Source organism: Balaenoptera ricei, chromosome 7 (assembly GCF_028023285.1).
Source record: "Balaenoptera ricei isolate mBalRic1 chromosome 7, mBalRic1.hap2, whole genome shotgun sequence".
Classification (NCBI taxonomy): Eukaryota; Metazoa; Chordata; class Mammalia; order Artiodactyla; family Balaenopteridae; genus Balaenoptera; species Balaenoptera ricei.
In genome coordinates, this window is record NC_082645.1 from 63,405,125 (window position 1) to 63,420,174 (window position 15,050).

Sequence of the window (15,050 nt, forward strand, 5' to 3'; positions counted from 1 at the left end):
CCTTAGTGGAAGTGGTTTGTGCTCTGTCAGGATTTATCTTTGTCCGTGGCGGTTATCATCCTCCTTGGCCCTGAGGATGCCCGGATGGCTGGCGCATAACTGAGCAATGCTTCTCAGGTTATCTAACTCTGCCCTTAACTGTCCACAATCAAACTGAGACACCTCACTGGTCAACTCCCCTGAAGTTACACTGTTGAGTTAGAAAGGACCTACCACGAGGCATTAATGACTCAGGATTAGCTTCCTTTAGAAGGTCCCTACTTCCCTGGTTACGACTGGAATATCAGAAAAGGAACAAAGAGAATGACTGACGTAAGAAATGTGAACGTGAAGTCATGACCTGTGACTCCCACACAGAGGATCAGCAAATACTGTGAGAACTTCAGAGTGGTAGCTGGGAGCGGCTCTAATGCCTTAGACTGTGATCACTCTCTCAGTTAGGCTGAGAGTCTGATCAAAACGGGAGGACTGTTGAAAAAAAAAGAAACAACAGGCCCAAAACGGAGTCACTTGTGCTAAGCTCCATGTCACCAAACTGAGACTGAATACCTAATTACATTTCCAACCTCTGCCAGGAATGGAATCTTAAACCAGCCAGTCTGGACTTACCTGGTCAGCACTAGTAAGGTAATCTGCCCCACAGACCCCTGCTGGCCCCTAAAGGAAGGTGACCTTGCCACAAACAATCTGCTCTTTGCTAGTATAACATTCTTGCCCTGTCCCTTCTGCCTATAAAAGCCTTCCCTTTTGTACAGCCCCTCAGAGCTCCTTTCTATCTGCTAGATGGGGTGCTGCCCGATTCATGAATCGTTGAATAAAGCCAATAAGATCTTTAAAATGCATTCAGTTGAATTTTTTTTTAACACCAGTTAGTGGGTAAGTTGGATGTATTGTGTGTTTCAGAGTTAAGTGATAAATCACCGCAGGATAATAATGAGAGCATATGTCTCCAACAGCTTTTCAGAAAAGGTGTGGTGTTCTAAATGTAAACTAGTGGACCAAAGAGATAGTGAAGATTTATTTCCTATCTGTTGGCAGAAATAGATTTCTTTCCTTAGCCTATTAATGATGATGCATTAAAAATATTTATACAATAACCTCAGTTAAAATTACAAAGCAAATGTACCATAATTGAAATACCCCCAAAGGGCCACCTCAGCCTTAATAGTATTGAGACAGTCTGTATCCCAGAAATGTAGCTGTTGCTTGTACATGGGGGAGATCTAACAACGGTAATGCCATGTAGAGCTTGTGGTCACTGACAAGCACATTATCCTATCAGTTAATCTGTACCTATTTGTGTCTTTGTGTTTCACTACCATACTGCTCTTAAAATATCAGGATTTGGTGTCTTCATTTAGGCGGTTTAAACATAGTTCCCTCAATAAGTTTAAAACATGAATGTTCTTTCTTCAAAATTGTGTTGTGTAGCTGTATCACTGTTCAAAGAAAATGTCTAATCCACATTAGAGGATTAGACATTGAGCACAGTGGTACATAGATCCATGCCCATGGCTTCCTTCTATAATGACCAGGCAAGCTGGTTGCTGCCTGTGTCATCAAAGGAGAGCAGAATAGACATTTGTCTCTGTTTTTGGACTGTCCATCAGATCATTCATCATGGGGTTCACTTTTTCAAACTTCTTGGATTTTGAACAATTTAGTAAAATGAAATAAGCCAATCTTCAGTTTGTTCTTAAAGATGTTATCATAGGCAGTGCTGGGAATGAGAATTCTAAGCTTAACACAACCTGTGTTTATACACTGAAAATGTTTTCTAACTAGACTTTATTGTTTGGACCCAGTGGTTACCCTTTGCTCTGTTTGAATCACCTTTGGCAGTCAAAGAAGCAGCCGAGAAGGGACTCTGGACCAAACCAAAAAGCCTTGTTATCCAGAGCACTTGAGATTATCTGTGTTTATGGGGGAAATACTATGTTATATCCCCATGATGAATTTGGGGATTCATTCAACAAATGCTTATTGAACACCTGTTGTGTGAGAGGCACAGTTCTGAAACTGCTAATAGAGAATAGAGTCCTTATAAATAGTCTGCTGTACTCTCATTAATTGAGATGAGAATGGCCTGAACCTAAAATCCTGGAGGGGAGATCACGTTCTGATGATGCTGGCAGCTTGGGAATAGCCACTCTGAAATAAGGCAGCAGGGGTCATGCATAAAACAGGCATACCAGCACTCTGTTTATCATGTTTAGTGAAATGTTGGGCAAAAGAATGTATCTAGGCTTGTGTGACAGCAGAGTCTACTTGTCCCTGTCACCATATCACCTGTTTCGCCAGCGATCATTTCCAATGACTGAGCACATTATGCACAGTAGGTGGAATTAGAATGTTTTCAGGAATTTTTAATGTTCTTCTATCTTGTGAATGGTTTCCCTCTGCAAATACTGATTTCAAAACACATGCTTCTTAAATACATAGTTGTTTAAGGGGGTAATCAGGTTACACGGGTAAGGAACTTGAATTTTGTCATTTGTTTAAACACTGTCTGTCCCTCTCCCACTCCCCCACCCATGCTCAAAAAAAAAAAAAAAAAAAAAAAAGAGAAAAGAAAAAAAGAAACAAAATCACATCATTGACATACAAAACAAAGAAAACAAAACCAAACTCCCCAGATGGTTTGGGTCACATGCTCTTGCAAGGCTTGTGGCAGTTCTCAAATGTGGAATCACTAGTATCTAAAGGGGAGCTCTGCAACTCTCTGTCCCTCCCACTGACTGTCTGCATAGTTGTAAACAACATCAGAAAATCAGTTAGACACTCGTGGTAAAAACCCTCTTTTGATTTTCAAAATCTACAAATCCTGGGTAGTCTGGCTCCAGACTTCTCATTCTTAAATAGTCAACTATTCTCCTTTTGTAAACTCATCCAAGTGCATCACTTTGCTTATGTTTTACTAATCCCGTAGATGACAATGAGAAAACATCTACATACATACATTGTTTCTTTGGGGCTTAATCTTCCTTGCTTAAAACTTTCGCTTTTGAATACATGCACATGGTGAAAAATTAAAACCGTGCAAAAGAATACAGTTAAAAGTAAGTCTCTCACCCCCTTCTGCTACTTTCACTTTCCCTAGCCAGAGGCAAGCCTGGTCCCCAAGTGCTTGTGTCTCCTCCTGGAGATATTCTGGGCACATACAAGCTAATCTTTCAAGTCACTTTTTAAAAATGGGTGAACTTTCTGAACAGTTTTGAACAGCAGCCCACTCAGATCAGTGACACCAAATGTGTCCTGGAAAACCAAGATGCCCAGACACTTCAGGTAATCATATTCAGTTGGGCATATTGGCTAGGACACTCCAGCTCACGCTGTCCCCAGTTTATGGGAAGCACAGCTGAGAAGGTTGTAAAGGTGACATGTTTAGTCTACTGGGGCCCAGGCAGACACTGAGCTCAGAAACCTTGGCCATTTGCTGTTCACAGCACCACGGAGTAGTGCCAACAGAACCTGCATCAAAGACAGCCTGTCCCAGAAGAAACACACACATTATTCCAGTGGGGACACCAAATTCTAGTTAAGATGTGTCTATGTGTACAAGCTGAAAATATGGGAATTTAAAATCAACTGTTTGTTAAAAAAAGGGCATTCTCGTTGATCCAGCAAGCCCACTTCTAGAAATTTATCCAAAGACTTAACTACTCAGATGTGTACGACAACCATTTGGGAACAAACCTAAATAACCAACAATAGAGGATTGGTTAAATCAATTACATTAATTGAATAGAAAATTACCTAGCCATTAAGAAGATGACAAAGACTATTAAATGATATAGAAAGGTATTTATAATACATGGCTAAGTAAAAAGAGCAATATATAGAAGAACGTGTACAGAAAAATATTATTTATTGTATATGGAGACTGTAATAAGAGGGACCATGGGTGAGAGCTAGTGAAATGATTTACAATAAATATTAACTCTTTCTAGGTGGTAATAGGCAATTTTAATAGAAGCTTTTCATTGCTTATTTAAAATCTAAAAAATTTAACAGTGAATACTTTTTGTCTGTATTGAAAATAAAACAAAAACTTTTTTTTAAAACTGGAGAATAATCGATTATCTCCTGAAGCAGCCAGTTGCAGAGTATTCACTAACCAGTTATTTAAATGGCTTTTTCTTGGGTACAATCTAATTTTTTTTTTTCAAACATCTGCTAGCTTGTCTCCCTCCTACCTTTGAAACTGAACCCTTTCATGATCCACTGATTAAAATAACATGTGACCCCTTCACAATGTCTTTGGATTATTATCTGGCAAGCAATTATAGTTTTTAATTTAGATGTGTTTCTTGAGCTTTGTTGAACAGTCCCCAGACCCTTTCAGTTTAGATTTTATGATAATAATGATAATAGCTAACATTGATTAAACTTTCAGCCGTATTAGGCACTGGGGGAAGTGCTTTGCAAGTAGGATCTCACTGAATCCCTAAGCGTGTGGACCACTACTATCTTCTCTTTACAGATGTGGAAACTGAGGCTCCAAAAGGTTAAGTAACATGCCCAAGTTTATAGAGCTGAAAAAGTGGAGGAGCCAGGATTCCAGAACTTGGGCTCTTAATCAGTGTAAGAAGCTCTGCTGCCAACTATAAGACGGTCTCATCTCAGATTTGATGATCGGAGGTTTCTAAAGCATTTATAAATCCCATTTTTTAGACAATGAAATTGAGCCAGGAAATGGGTGATGTGTACGTGCTTGGAAAGGTAATCCAAGAAGAGGAAGACACAATCCAGCATCCCCTGGGTCTTGTCTCTACATTTAGCGCTAACTCACTTCTCAGAGAACATAAACCACCACAGTGTCCTGCGTGGCACTATGAAGAAATAATGGGAATGTGTTTTTTGAGCCTCTCAGTAATGGAGGAGATGGAAATCTTCCCACCTCATCTTGCTTATGGCTGACTGTGCACACAACACTTGCCCATCAAGATCATTTTCAAAAGATGATTACTTCAGTATGCCCAGGCCTGCAGGACATAAGTACATGGGCAGTGGTGGTAAGAGCTATAATTATTCTTAATGGGAAAATATGCAGGTAATGACTTGGATGATCATGTATCTGTAATGTACAAGTTCCAAAGCCCAATGAAGTAATTAAGCAATCTGCAAACATGCAGGCGGAAAAAGCCTGAAATGGAAAAGAACCAGAATAATGTTCGTTTTGAATAACTGGCAGCTTTCTTAAGGAGGAGTCATAAAAAGAAGAGCTCTTTCTTATCTCTCTCTCTCTCCATCCGTCCATCCATCTTGCTTACTTGGTCTCATAAGCAAATATTTCTGTATCTTAGAGTACTAAGTATTTGTTGGAGGCCAGTTTTCCCAAGCTATCAGTTCAAAGGATAGTAGTTGTTCTTTATGGAATGTGAATTTGCATCTCGCTTTATCCTTATCAAGTTCATTCACACAGATGAGTCCATCTCACCCTCAAGAGCAGTAGCAAGAGAAAAGACATAGTCCCCCCCACCCACCCCACCCCCCGCCCCCGGCAACGGCTGGAAGGTCTCAGTGTGAATTCCATCTCCTCTACTTACCCCATGGTTGACTCCATGGTTAATCATCTATTCTCCTCTTTAGGGTGATAATTGTCACTTCATGGGCAGATTCAAAGAGTAGGAGAAAGTTCTTCATCATGACAGAGCTGTGAGCCGTGCACCTAGGAAGTAGAGCCATTATTATTATAGATCTGTGTAGAGCAGCTTTCTTTTCCCTGCTTCCTAAATGAAGAATCTGAGGCACAGTAATTTGTCCAAGGACATCTAACTGGCTGTAGGCAGAGAAGTCCGATTTTCTGCTTGTTATTGAGTACAAGGTGGTGTGTTCTTAAAGGGGGGGTGGGCAGAGGGGGAGAGAGAGAGAGAGAGAGAGAGAGAGGAAAGAAGAGGGTTGAGTGGTTGATCTTGGCCATATCATGACAAGTCTGGAGTTGTTCAGAGCATCAGAAATAGCAGATTTTCTAAAAATAGGCTCTTTCAAATGGTGGGTGTAGAGAAACTATTTGTAAACATGTAAACCAATCAAATCAGAGGGGTACTTTTGAGGAATACTAAACAAATATATTAGTCTTCTGAAGGATTTATGGAGTAAAAGGCAGGGAGGAAATGGCTAGATTAGGGCTGTCCAGGGAGCAATTAGCAGCACTTACAAACTATTAAAGCCCTTTGTCCTTAGAAAACAACAGAAATTCAGAGAGAAAGGTTTCTTTTTGCCTTTGAATATGCAGGCTCTCTGATGCCAAAGCAAAAATGTTGCTGTGAAATTTGCAAGAGGTTGTCCTATCATGAATTCATGCTGCAGCTTTTAAGTTTCTGTACATTGGTACCTTGGGTTGTGATTTTGTCACTGTCACTAACAAAGCTGCTTCAGACCAAATCAGGTTTTAAGGAGACCTCGAAAGGCTGACAAAAAATGTTGAGGGATGTTATTGGTGGCCCAGTAGGTGGCAGCCTCCCCTCTGAGTTAGTGCCTTGAGAGAGGCTTGGGGATGGATAGGATGGGGGGAGATTGTGGCTTTATTTTTTTATTCAAAATATCTTCCCTTTTTTTGAGGTGTACTGGGGAAAACGGCAAGTAAGGAATATATGGCATTAAAACTTTTTTTTCCTCTCCTATTCATATTGGACAATTACATGCTGGCTTCCACATACATTTAGATAAAGTGTTTTTTATTTAAGATTGTATTGTTTTGTGTGATACCTTGCTGAGCAGATGCTGCTTCTTTCTTCCACTGTTGGATATTCTTATTATTTGCTTTCACTTTGTAAAAAGATCCTGGCTTTCTTTGGATAAAAAGGCAATAGATATGCAACAGGCACAAGCATAATGTTCTTAGTTTTGGGGGGGGAAATAAAGTTTTATTGGTGTTCTTTTCCATCTAGGTGAAAAAAAAAAATAAGCTACCCTCTCTTCCCTACCAAGCACCTGTGAACACTGACCCATGGTTTGTGGCTCCAGCCACTCCTCCCAAAGCCTGGTGTTCTTACATTTCATTCTGATACTCATACTCTCAGTCAATCTGCAGGAGATCACCTGGTCCAGCTCCCGTTGTTACAGGGTGAGAGGGGGCTAGTCCATCCCCTGCACCTGAGGTTGTAAGTCTAGCCTTTCTGGCTAATCCACTTGCCTCTATATTTCCTGGATAAGGAAAAGGAAGGGAGATGAGCCAGTGGGGGACAGAGAGAGCTCCTTATTGCCTCCTTATTTTGTACCAGGCACTGTATTAGTTACATATATTCTTTCACGTTGTTCTTAGAAAAAGTGAGGGGGTTTTGGTGATGGGGATGAGATTAATAATGTCTCCATTTTAGGGGTGAGAAAATGAAGGCTCAAAGACTTGCCCAAGGTCACTCGGCTGGTAAGAGCCAGGATATGAAACAGAAGCTTTTCGTTAGGGATTATTCAAATTTATTTCTAATATCCCCACCCCATTTAAAAACGTATTGGCATTTACCCTTGGGCTATGTAGAACTAGTGCTCTGTCACCAAAACACACCTATTTCCCTTAGTATGGTTCATGCATTTCATCTCCAAATTAAAAACCTTTAAGAACCGGAAATATGCAGTCCTTACTCTCAACTTGAACCTGAGCCACATTTACCCTAGAATTCAGACTTGTGTGGACATCTCTAGAGGACCTGATGGGCTAATCTTTAAGGGGTCTTTTGCATGAGGAGGAGGAGTCCAAGTTTGGACAAAGACAGGCCTAGAAGGTGGAGGGGAAGGGTCAGCAAGAAGTCTGTTTCTTAGGTTTCCTCCAGCCCAGTCTGGGTGGTAGAAATCAAGGACTGAAAATAAATCTGAGAGTTGTTTGAAAACTCAGTAAGACATAGGGGGCATCATATATTGGGGGCTAATGTTATAAATGAGGTCAGAAAGGAGAAACGTTTCCTCATTTCAGTGTCAGTCATATCAGTTTTGACTTGGGCTCTTTGGAGTGTTATGAGCAAAGAAGAGTGAATGGTCTTATCTTGGTGAATGGGCTGCAGTCACAGAAATGTTTCATGATTATTATTGTGGTGGAACATCAAGGAAGACCCAGTTATCCAAAGAAGAAATTGTGGCTGAATGTTTTGTGTTGGGCTTGGGATTTTAAGGCAGAAGGCTCTGGCATAGTCTCAAATTATACCATGAGGGAAGTCCTAATTTGATCTACTCAAAAGGCAACTCTGGTTCTCACCCATTTAATGGGTTCTTTGAGGTGAGATTCATGAGGAGGTAATGAGCAGACAAGAAATCTTGCTTAATTAGGTCTTTGGTTGATATTAACATGATATTAACGTGATCTTTTTTCCCTTTCATTCCCCCTTCCTGCCATCTGACCCATTTCTGAAGGGCAGAGTAATTAGCAGAAGAAAAGGGACAGACCTTACCCAGGCTTGGTGAAGGGAATATGGGTAATGCTTTTCCAAAAATAACTGTCAGAGGGAAGAGGACATAACTGTTGCTGCCTTCAAGTAGTTGAAGACCTATTTTGTGGAAGAGAGATCAGACTTGTTTTGTTTGCCTCAAGAGGTAGCACTTGGGTCGCTGGGTAAAAGTGACAGGGAGAAATACTTCAGCTCAGTGTAAGGGAGAACTTAGAGACTGTCAGAGCCAGTCTGCAGAGATGGAATGGACTGCTTTGGGAGAGTGAATTCTCTGCCACTGGAGATGTCCAAGCAGAGATCAGAAGCCACCTGCTGGGATTATCCTAGAAAGATGGAAAATGTAGGATTAGAGTACGTGACCATTAATTTTCTTTGTAACCCTGAGATCTTGAGATTCTATGATTATGTAACAAGACTGCCTGGATTTTACTGAATCAAATGAAAGTAATATTTTTATAGTCAAAAACCCTTTTCCTGTGACTATAAGAAATGGTTTAATTGCCCAAACAAAACAAGAAAGCTCAGGCTTGAATTAGATACAGAAGGGCCTCAGCCCCCCTGTTTCATCAGTTGAAGATCTTACAAGCCTGCCCAAGATTTCTGCTGCTTCCCAATGCTGTTGTGATCTTGCTTCTGAAAGCAAGTGTATTGCCTCTGTTTTATTCCTGCATCATCCTCGTGCAAAGTTTAGTTGCTTTACTGATAATCTACTCACAACAAGTATTTAGTGAGCTTTTGTAGCATTTACTCAAGATTTGGAAGTTATAGGGTGGGGATCCCCTTGTATAACTCACAGCCTCCCTTCACTTCCTACTTATATTACTCTCTCTCTTTCTTTTCCTTTCTTAGAACAAGGACCAAATTCTTCATGCAGATCAGTTCTGTGCACACTTAGGCTTTTTAAGATCTGTATAGTCAGGATAGGTAAGATAAAGCTTCCATAATAAATCTTATTATAAAATCTTAGAGGCTATCACAACAAAAGTTTATTTCCTACTCAGTGGATGTCCAATATGGGTTATCAAGGAGCTCTACTCCATAATGCCACTCAGGCACCTAGGCTGATAGCTCAACCATTTCAACACATCAAGCACTCCTGTAAGCTTCTACCTCAAAGCAACACACAGTGTTACTTCTCATATTCCACTGGCCAGAAAATGTCCCACATGGCTCCACTAACTTTAAGGGTCTGGGAAATACAAGGAACTCGAAAACAGTTAGTGGGCACTACTGTTTCTGCCTCCTATTCAAAGTAGAAAATTTCCCAACAATTATGGCTCTCTCCTCAAAGGGAAGTCTCATACCACTTACTAAAAGAATATTTCCTTCTTCAATTTACATTCCTATTTTCAACTTAATTTTGCCATACTTCAGCAATAACTTCTGAGATAAATCCTTAAATCAGGAAGGTAAGAGCTCTGCTTGACTGAGGTTATATATATGTTGGTTGCCCAACTTAATGGGCACTGTTTGAAAAGTTTAGATGAAGCCACAGCTATCCAAATGCAATACATTAGACTAGCTGGGAGTCACAAATTATTTCTGGCTTAGAAAGTAATGGCCTTTATTCTTTTAGTTTTACTATGCCTGTACCTTTTCAGCTAGGACTTTCTTAGCCCAATCTTTAAAAGCATTGGCTTGGGGCTTCCCTGGTGGCGCAGTGGTTAAGAATCTGTCTGCCAAGGCAGGGCACATGGGTTCAAGCCCTGGTCCGGGAAGATCCCACATGCCGCGGAGCAACTAAGCCCGTGCGCCACAACTACTGAGCCTGCGCTCTAGAGCCCGCGAGCCACAACTACTGAAGCCCGTGTGCCTAGAGCCCGTGCTCCGCAACAAGAGAAGCCACCGCAATGAGAAGCCCACGCGCCACAACGAAGAGTAACCCCGGCTTGCCACAACTAGAGAAAGCCCACGCGCAGCAACGAAGACCCAATGCAGCCAAAAAAATTAATAAATAAATAAATTTATTAAAAAAAAAAAAAAGAGACAGTCTTGATCTGCTTCAGTCTTTGATCTACTTCAAAGAAATAAAAATAAAAAATAAAAGCATTGGCTTGCATGTCAATATTTCCACTAGTCAAGAATAGACTATTTACTTCTAGTGAAAGATGCTTGAGGATTTTTATTACTTCTGACAAAACTGATGGTAGAAGAGAGATATTCTAATCTAGGTTTTAATAGTTTCACAAATTTGGTCCGTCTTTTCAGAAACTGCAGTTTACTCTGAAAAGCTCAGGTTTTCAATTTTTGCTCTGTATCAGCAGTGTGTTTATGGTCATGGAATGTACCTTGCCTCTCAGTTTTTGATAATTGCTATTTCCGGTCCATGATGCTAGTCAGAGTATTTTGTCAGTGAGGGCCTTTATCCCTCACTTTTTAAATAGATGGCTTTTAATTTAGGCTGTCCTTCCCTTCCTCTACTCTTATGCACATATTTTGTAAACTTTTCTGAAAGATAAACTTGTGTACGGGCAGGGCGCCTCAGGCCCTTCCTATAAAGTGGTTAATGTCAACACAAGTGAGAAATATCTTAGGAACATATGCTATCTCAAAATGCCATATTCACGCCAAAAACAAACACACAGTTTACCAAAGCAATCAACCAGATAAAATCAAACAGAGCAAGAACACCTGCCAAATAAAAAATGCAGTGAAAGCATTTTTAGTATAGTTTTAGTCATAAATGTTGACAGTCTCTGACCCTGGCCTCTCTGCCAATGAGGGCGCTCAGACCCAGAGAGGGAGAGACTCATCCAACATCACAGTGAGAATTCTAAGGGCCAAATGTGAGTTTTGTGTTGACCGACTATGAAAATGTGGTACCCCACAAAATCACTAGTGTGGAAGGGATGAGAAGGCTGAGAGACAAAGGACCAAGCAGCCTCCTGCCATGTCTACTCACTCATTCCATCACTTAAAGATGTATGGAATTCTTACTATGTGTCAGATGCTGTGCCACGTGCTGGGGAAAGAACTGAGAACAAGACAAAATCTCAGTCCTCAAAAGGCTTGCTCCCTGTTTTTCTAACATTGAGTCAAATTTCATCACTTACTCAGAACCAGGTCTTCAGATACACAGACATTCCTCTTCATGGATTCCAGGCTCTATAGGCCTAGCTCCTCCAAATATGCTCCCTACTTCTGCCTGAAATGCTTATCAGAATATTGATATTTCTGCATTATTGTACCATACATCTGCCCTTAAAATTAAGAAAGCTTATTTTGGAAAAATCATTCAAGCTACCAATTAATTTATAAATTATTTTGCATGATGCAAGATCATGCGTGGAAGGCACAAAGGCTTGGTAGTGTGAGTATAGGCCGAGGAGGGAAAAGTTAAGAGCAGGAGGGTGTAGGGGCCCTACGGCCTGCGCCAAGGTTGGTGAGTGTAGTGAGCTGCACCTGAGAAGAGAAGAGGATCATAAAGGCAGGCTGGGGGACCCAGCAGGAAATGGAACTTCAGTTACATGGTTCAAAAGCCCCTTAATGAAATGACTACTTACAGAGATGGGGATGGGAAAAGGAAAGCAATAAAAGATGTTGAGGCACCCAGACACCAGCAACAGCAGGAAGTCACTGTCACCTGTTATCCCAGGGAGGACGCAGTGTTACAGGAGCCCACTGAAAGTCAGAGTCACGAGAGAGAGACCACTGGGCAGGAGCTATGATAGTGGAGGGCACAGCCACTGTCAACTACAGTGACTCAGAGGAGGGAGGAAGATAAGAAATATACAGGTCCCCCTTCTTACACCCTCTAACCTCCTGCAGGAACTGCAAATTGGTCACATCCAACCAGAAGACAACTAGCCAGGACACCGGAGTGATGCAGTTCAGGGAAGCCAGCTTCCCACAGAAGTGGGTGAGAAGGGGAGAGAGGGGATTTGAGATGGTGGGTAAATGAAGAATGACACACAGCGAGGAAAAACAACTTCCAAATGCATGTGAAAGTATAGAATAGAAAACAACTCCCAATCTACTCACAGTCCAGATTTAATAATTGTTAGTATTTTATATTTGGTGGAATGGAATACAGGCACACTCGTTTTATTGTATTTTGCTTTACTGTGCTTCGTGAATACTGCATTTTTTTTACAAATTGAAGGTTTGTGGCAACCCTGTGTTAAGCAAGTCTATCGGCACCATTTTTCCAAGAGCATTTGCTCACTTCCTGTTTCTGTGTCACATTTTGGTAATCCTCACAAACTTTTCCATTATTATCACATTTGTTATGGTGATCTGTGATCAGTGACCTTCGATGTTACTATTGTAATTGTTTTGGGGCACCACGAACCATGCCCATGTAAGATGAATTGTGTGTGTGTTCTGACTGCTCCACCAACCAGCTGTTCCCTCGTCTCTCTCCCTCTGCTCTGGCCTCCTTATTCCCTGAGACACAACAATATTGAAATCAGGCCAATTAATAAGCCTACAGTGGTTTCTAAGTGTTCAAGTGAAAGGAAGAGTTGCACATCTCTCACTTTAAATCAAAAGGTAGAAATGATTAGGCTTAGTGAGGAAGGCATGTCAAAAGCCGAGGTAAGCCAAAAGCTAGACCTCTTGTGCCAAACAGTTAGCCAAATTCTGAATGCAAAAAAGAAGTTCTGGAAGGAAATTAAAGTGTTACTTCAGTGAACACACGAATGATAAGAAGGCAAAACAGCCTTATTGCGAATCTGGAGAAAGTTGAGTGGTCTGGATAAAAGATAAAACCAGCCACAACGTCCCCTTAAGACAAAGCCTGATCCAGAGCAAGGCCCTAACTCTCTTCAATTCTATGAAGGCTGAGAGAGGTGAGGAAGCATAGAAGAAAAGTGTGAAGAAGCAGAGGTTGGTTCATAAGGTTTAAGGAAAGAAGCCATCTCCATAACATAAAAGTGCAAGATGAAGCAGCAAGTGCTGATGTAGAAGCTACAGCAAGTTATCCAGGAGATCTAGCTAAGGTAATTAATGAAGGTGGCTACACTGAACAACAGATTTTCGATGTAGACAAAACAGCCTTCTGTTGGAAGAAGATGCCATCTAGGACTTTCATAGCTAGAGAGAAGAAGTCAATGCCTGGCTTCAAAGCTTCAAAGGACAGCCTGGCTCTCTTATTACGGGCTAATGCAGATGGTAATTTTAAGTCGAAGCCAATGCTCATTTACCATTCTGAAAATCCTAGGGCCCTTAAGAACTATGCTAAATCTACTCTGCTTGTGCTCTATAAAAGGAACAACAAAACCTGGATGATAGCACATCAGTTTACAACATGGTTTACTGAATATTTTAAGCCCACTGTTGAGACCTATTGCTCAGAAAAAAAGATTCCTTTCAAAATATTACTTCTCATTGACAATGTACCTGTTCACCAAAGAGCCCTGATGGAGATGGACGATGAGATTAATGTTTTCATGCCTGCTAACACAACATCCATTCTGAAGCCTATGGATCACAGAGTAATTTTGACTTTCCAGTGTTATTATTTAAGAAATACATTTTGTAAGGCTATAGCTGCCATAGTAATTCCTTTGATAGATCTGGGCAAAGTCAGTTGAAAACCTGATGGAAAATATTCACCATTCTAGATGCCATTAAGAACAATCATGATTCATGGGAAGAGGCCAAAATATCAACATTAACAGGGAGTTGGAAGAAGTTGGTTACAATCCTCATGGATGGCTTTGAGGGGTTCAAGACTTCAGTTGAATAAGTAACTGTAGATGTAGTAGAAATAGCAAAAGAACTATTAGAATTAGAAGTGAAGCCTGAAGATGTGACTGAATTGCTGCAATCTCATGATAAAACTTTAGTGGATGAGGAGTTGCTTCTTATGGATGAGCAAAGAAAGTGGTTTCTTGAGCTACAGTCAACTCCTGGTGAAGAAGCTGGGAAGATTGTTGAAATGATAGCAAAGGATTTTGAATATGACATGAACTTAGTTGATAAAGCAGCAGCAGGATTTGAGAGGGTTGGCTCCAATTTTGAAAGAAGTTCTACTATGGGTAAAATGATATCAAACAGCATTGTATGCTATAGAGAAATCTTTTGTGAAAGGAAGAATTAATCGCTGCACAAACATCACTGTTGTCTCATTTTAAGAAATTATCAGAGCCACGCCAACCTTCAGCAACCACCACCCTGATCAGCCAGCAGCCATCAACGTGGAGGCAAGACCCTCCGCCAGCAAAAAGATTACGACTCGCTGAAGGCTCAGATAGTTATGTATTTCTTAAACAATAAGGTTTGCATTTTTAGTGATAAAGTATTTTTAAATTAAGGTATGTACATTGTGTTTTTAGACATAATGCTATTGCACACTTAGACTACAGTCTGGTGTAAACATAATTTTTATATGCACTGGGAAACCAAAAACGTCGTGTGACTCACTTTATTGCAATATTTGCTTTATTGCGGTGGTCTGGAACTGAACCCTCAATATCTACAAGGTCTGCCTGTATACTTTATACTGCATTGTTTAAAAGAATCCAATTCCCTATATTAAATCTCTTACGGATTGAAAAACAGAGCAGTTTCTGCTTGTTGCACTGAATCTTATTGAAAGCCATGTTCTACACTAGTTATCCTCTTTCTATTTGAAGAAGTTGGAAAGCTAAAAGCTATATTTCTTAGGTTGCTTTGTAGGTAGGATTCTGGATGTGAATTATGCTCTGCCTTTAAAATGCACTTCCA

At 40.7% G+C, this 15,050-nt stretch overlaps 1 pseudogene; it reads left to right on the forward strand.

Moving 5' to 3' along the window:
• Positions 1–12,673: 12,673 nt before the first annotated feature.
• Positions 12,674–14,600, forward strand: LOC132368783 (tigger transposable element-derived protein 1-like; annotated as a pseudogene).
• Positions 14,601–15,050: the final 450 nt, after the last annotated feature.